Source organism: Salvia splendens, chromosome 11, assembly GCF_004379255.2.
Source record: "Salvia splendens isolate huo1 chromosome 11, SspV2, whole genome shotgun sequence".
Lineage (NCBI taxonomy): Eukaryota > Viridiplantae > Streptophyta > Magnoliopsida > Lamiales > Lamiaceae > Salvia > Salvia splendens.
Genome location: NC_056042.1, coordinates 23608623 through 23614698, shown reverse-complemented (window position 1 = coordinate 23614698; position 6076 = coordinate 23608623). Strand labels below are relative to the sequence as shown.

Below are 6076 nucleotides of genomic sequence, written 5' to 3'. Positions count from 1 at the left end.
ACAATAATAATCTCTTAAATTCACTTGCTCAACACCACCACATCCTCGTCGCCGCTCAACCTGCACATAGGGAAAACACATGCAGGGCTGAGTACTATGAAATATACTCAGTGGGCTCATGCCGAAAACATTTGATGAAAGTTATGTCATCCATACCATAGTGAACTCGAGTTTTACATTTAGAAAAGAAATATCATCGAGTATCACAAACAATTTCATAGACTGGCCAGTCAAAACAATCTCCCCACTTTCTCATCAATCATTCAATCACATCATCTTTCCATCATTTAATCACATCCTCTTTCCATGGTGCGACGAAAGTGTGGCCACACTATTCGCCCACGAGACCGGCCGACTAGCAAGGATGGCTCACGATCTCACTTGTGTACACTAGCCTGATAGGGTTTGCGGCCCTACTCAGACCCGAATTCGTTTAACATAGCCCTATAGCCTAATGGAGCGAACTCACAAACTAGGCATCAGGCAACAATCTCAACATAGCCCTATAGCCTAATGGAGCGAACTCACAAACTAGGCATCAGGCAACAATCTCATCATCAAAACAAACATGGCATGACATAACAATTTAAACCACCCTTATTCCACCATAATCATACTTTTGAAAACGTAAAAGAGTTTAGTAAAAGAAAGCCCACCTCGACTGCTTAATTCACAAGCACTTTCTTCCCCTTGGTATCACGTTTCACTTGCGATGATTCACCTTTAATATTTAGATAATACATAAATCAACACACTTTTCAAATAAAAATGCATGCTTCCTAATTAAAGTTGTTTATCTCGTTTTTTTCCCGTTTTATTGATTATTCGGCGGCCACTTACGCCCCTAATTCCTCCGTTGGCTCCTCGTACTTTCTACCACGATGTCAAATAAATTCCCAAAATTTATTTATGTGCATAACTGGATTATTGCAACCATTTCTCTTTGTTAAGAAAATTATGTATATATATTCCGGGCTTGAGATAAATTATTCATACTTCATAATTAATTTGGGATTTAATTAAATAATTTCATCACGATTAATTATCGGCCCAAAACTTAATTCTTTCCCTGCCTTATGTCTTCAATTTAATTAATCCCCTAATAAAAGAAGGCCCAAACTTAAAATAGATCACCCAATTAATTTATTAAGCCCACTTTCCTTTAAGTAAAGCAAAGGCCCAATTTTTTTAAATGAATCAAAAGAGGCCCAAGCCCAACACTCCACCATCTCCACACCTCTCTCTCCCTATCTCTCTCTCTCTTCGACAGAATTGGGAAACTCCATCCCGTCGTCTTCACCAAAATCCGGCTGCCCCATCGTCGCTCCCCGGTCGCGTCGACCCTCACGCCGGCGACCACCGCTCGCCGGGAGAACCGGTGCTGCTGTCGCGCCGCTGCTCCGTTGCCGTCCAGATCCGTCTGCACAGAGTCGTCGAGGGCATGGTAGGGCCGATGTCAGCCGCTGCTGTTCGCCGATCGTCTCTGATGTGCAGTCTCCTTGCCGGAGTCGCCGTCGCGGGGTCAGGCCGCAGCCGCTGCCCAGACCCGTCGCTGTTGCGCAGCCTCCTCGCCGGGTCACCCTTCGCCCGCCTCCGCCGCTGTAGCGAGAGAGGTGGTCGCCGTTCGGTCTCTGCCGTCAGGCTCCTCCGCTGCGCGTTTCTGCTAGAAGGCCACCATCTGCTTTCCGGCAGTCCCGACTACACTCGCACAATCCGAAAACAACTCCGATTCAACTCGAAACAGCCCCGCAGGTAAGTTTTTACGAATTGCAGTTCCGTTCGTTTGTGTGTTCGAAAGATTGAATTATTGCAAGCAAGAGGTGGTTAAATGTTAAGGACCTAGATCCCTAACGATCCGATAAAACGGACAATAACGAGATAAAGATAATCCGGCGCCCGTGAGGGTCAGCGGAGATAAAGATCTGGGCGGCTGTGCGCGGGTTCCAACCCGTCGGGCAACGGCTACAGATCAGATATACGTTCCGGCTGTGCGCGGAGACCTTCCGTCGGGCAGCAGGTAGCGTAAGGAATTAGGGATTCAAAGAATCACAAGTGGACTTGGCCAAAATAATATTGTATTTCATTGAATGATTAATGAACAAGAAAACAAAGATATAGAAAGAGATATGCTAAATCCCTATAATATCTAAACTAAATAATAATAATAATAACTAAAGTAAATAATAATAATATAGGTTCGTATCAACTCCCCCACGGTTAAAATTCACCTTGTCCTCAAGGTGGGAACCACGAAGCAAAAAGGAGAGATGAAAGCAAAAGCTTCGGCGAGGCAACTCCTCCTGGATCAAACACGCACCGAACAGATGAGTCTTCACTTCCATAAAAAATCAACAAAGGAGACCCAACTTTGTCGGAAAAATTCCTTGCCAAATCGAAAAGCTTGTCCACGTTTCCCAGAATGCCCAAGCATGGCATGTCCTTACTCGGAGGGATCAACCTTGCATCTTTGTCGAGCGATGTTGATCGATGATTCATACTTGGAACATCACCGACATTCAAATCCACATAGACACAAGCAATTACGGGCAAATCGGTGTAAGCACCATCTCCTTTCTTGCCCCAACAATTTCCAATAACATTTTGGGATGACACTTGAACAACATTGAGTGAGGCGATTATCTTCTCCGCTTCACCAATAGAACCATCCTCCTCTTTATCTTCTAGCAATGTCTCCTCCTTTTCACCAATCTTCTCATCAGATACCCCAACGAGCACTTGCGGTGGCTCATTGTCGTTCTTGACAATCCCTTTGTTCTTGAGGAACTCTCCAGGGGACTCGTTGTTTGGAACATCAAGATGAGCGCCATCATTGTGAACATCGGTAATGTCATTGAGAACATCATCACCGAATACTATCGTGGGAGTATTATCAGTTTTCTCTTCGGTTAAATTCTCATCTTGAATGTTCTCCTCAAACTCATCCCCATCATCCGCATAACAGAGAATGCGTTGTTTACACACATGTCCCATCACCCATTTCTCGGGACAGTGCCAGCAGAGACCCAACCTGGACCGTTCTGACTTTTCCGCCTGGGAGACTCGTATTAGCGGCAGGCGTGGCTGCTCCGGAGTTTGACTGGTCACACGTGCGGGCTGACTGTACAGGTCTCGCGTTGGCTTTTCGGTGGAGTAGCAGGGCTGGTGGGAGGCGGGCTGGACTCGCGCTCTCACCTCCTCCCGAGGGCGAGGTCGGTCCCAGCACGTCTCCGAGCGTCGGGGCCGGTCAACGGTCGGGTAGCCGCGGTCCTGCTGTTGCGCCGGTGGGTCCCAACAGGTAGGTCGGCGCTTGGGCGGTGATGGCGAGTACATATCTAGCTCGTAGGATGAAGAATGTTGATATGCAGTGGTCCGACGGGTCCATGGTGGGTCCCAGCAAGTGGGCTGTCGGGTGTGGCAAGGGTGAAACGGCTGCACGAGTTGAGGGAAATTGTATTTACGATGGCAATAGCTGGCATAGTCGTATGACATGTCGACGGACTGTATCGTGGTTGTGGTAGAAATGGTGGTGATTTATTTGGGGATATGGATGAACGCAGACGGAGGATGCTGAGCTCTGGATGAAAGCACCAGTTGTTAAGGACCTAGATCCCTAACGATCCGATAAAACGGACAATAACGAGATAAAGATAATCCGGCGCCCGTGAGGGTCAGCGGAGATAAAGATCTGGGCGGCTGTGCGCGGGTTCCAACCCGTCGGGCAACGGCTACAGATCAGATATACGTTCCGGCTGTGCGCGGAGACCTTCCGTCGGGCAGCAGGTAGCGTAAGGAATTAGGGATTCAAAGAATCACAAGTGGACTTGGCCAAAATAATATTGTATTTCATTGAATGATTAAAAAGATAACAGTCTATCCTATTTATAATGCTACTGACTTAATGAACAAGAAAACAAAGATATAGAAAGAGATATGCTAAATCCCTATAATATCTAAACTAAATAATAATAATAATAACTAAAGTAAATAATAATAATATAGGTTCGTATCATTAAATTGTTCATTGCTCGATTGTGTTATTGATTTAGTTCTTTGTGTGGGAGATTAATGTATGATGCTATGTTGGGAGTAAAATATATGTTCATGATTTGAAATTGAGCGGTGGGGATTTGTACCTTCTGTCGAACTTGAATTTGGGGTGCAAAAAGGAGTATTTCTTTGGGCTTGGCAGATCCGTTTCTGTCACAGATTGCACATGTTTGAAACTGGAATGGAACTGAGTAGTTTACTTTGAGTTTGTGAAAAGGTGTATACCTTGAATGGATTTTGAGAAAATAACCGATGACTCCCTCCTTCGAGTTGGGTTCTCGATTTCTGCCGGAAGGAGATTAGATGAGTTGGTTTGAATCATGAAAAATAGAGAGGAATTTATGAGATTACCTTGAGAGAATGGAGCTTGCTTTCTTGATTGCAGGGAACGATAGGAGAGAAAAGAAAAATAAACTGATTTGAAGATTAATATAGAGGGAGAGTGGTTAAAAGATATGGGAGAGATATAGGGGGAGAGAGGGAACGGTTTTAATCGTGCGTTGAGGGGAGTAATTTTCGAATTCTTCTCTCTTTTTTTTGGATTAATTTGAAATTATTTGATATTTATTTGCAGATCACGGAGGAGGAAAATCGCATCACGGAGGAGGAAAATCTCTATAGAATATTTAATTAAAATTTGAATTATTTCCTTGGAGACCAAGTCAACAGGAAAAAAATATTTAATTAGGCTAGTTTAATTCGCAGTCCATTGTATTTTATTTTAAATTGTGCCGCCCATAATTTATTTATCACGGACTGGATCTTTATATCATTTATTCAATTAATCCGATCTAACTCGCGGGTTGAGTCCAATATATTTATTCCTCATGGAAAGAAATTATTTTAAATTCGCGTAGTAATTTATGTCACAAATATCTAGTCCAGCAATCATTCCACGCAACAATTAATTCACGGACCTCGAAAAAAACCAATTGCATTAAATACAAGTATTTAGGGTTCGCAAATTAGGTTTTGAAAAACGGGGCGTTACAGTGTAGGCCACGAGGATGAGGGCGAGGGGGAGCACCACGGTGTGGCTGGCCGAGTAGAGGGCGAGGACGAGGAGGAAGGGGATCATCACAATGCACATGAACACCGCGTGCTCTGCCTCGCTGGCGAGGGGGAGGTGGAGGTCGAGGGAGAGGGGAAGTGACGAGCCGCGGAGGAGGAGGCCGAGCAAGACCACTAGGGCCAAGGGGATGAGAGGGGATGGCCCCTTTGCCATGTAGAGAGACAAGGGGTTGGGGTTATTGGATATGCATGGATTAATTAGTAAGTGTGGTTGGATTACTAATTTTTACTTTTATATAGGAGTAGTATTATACTCCCTCCGTCCCAAGCTACTTGCACTTATTTCCTTTTTGGGCGTCCCAAGTTACTTGCACTCTTTCCATTTTTAGTAAAAATTATCACCTACAGCCGTAATATTTGACTTTGTCTATCACTCATTCCTTAATCCCCGTGCCAAACAGGAAACGTGCGAGTAGCTTGGGACGGAGGGAGTATTAATGGTTATTTAATTTTGTAAAATAAAGTGATTAGTTTAGGGGGGGCTTGATTCTAGTTGTTGTTTTGGTGAACCAATTTGATAGGTTGGTTTCACCACTTAGTTCACATTACTTGTAGGAGTACAATATATATGTGTGGGGGGGGGGGGGGAGAGAAGAACACAGTATAATTAGATGCATCGGTTGAGTGTTTTTTCAACTATAAATGTTTTTCGCTATGCAACTGAAAAGGTGAGAATTTTCAATACAATTTCATATACATTCAATCTTTAGATATAAATTTGCACAGTTTCTTGTCGTTCATAGTAAAATTGAAACATGAGTACTATTTTTAAAATATTCAAGCATGTGATGTTGGCTATTTAGTTATTAGATTATTTTTCTTATTAATAATAGTATTTGAAATTAAGAGACTGTAAGTTTATGAATTAATATCGTAAAATATTTTCATAATAAATAAAATTGATCTGAATCAAAGTAAAAAACAAAGAAAAATTAGAAAAAAATAGAAACACATAAAA

General features: G+C 43.2%; 1 long non-coding RNA gene across 1 annotated transcript; it reads right to left on the bottom strand.

Moving 5' to 3' along the window:
- Positions 1–4470, bottom strand: LOC121754962. Its single transcript, XR_006040593.1, has 4 exons — positions 4399–4470; positions 4273–4332; positions 4134–4197; positions 1–60 (listed from the first exon to the last, which is right to left on the bottom strand). It is a non-coding gene; the product is annotated as an uncharacterized LOC121754962 (long non-coding RNA).
- Positions 4471–6076: the final 1606 nt, after the last annotated feature.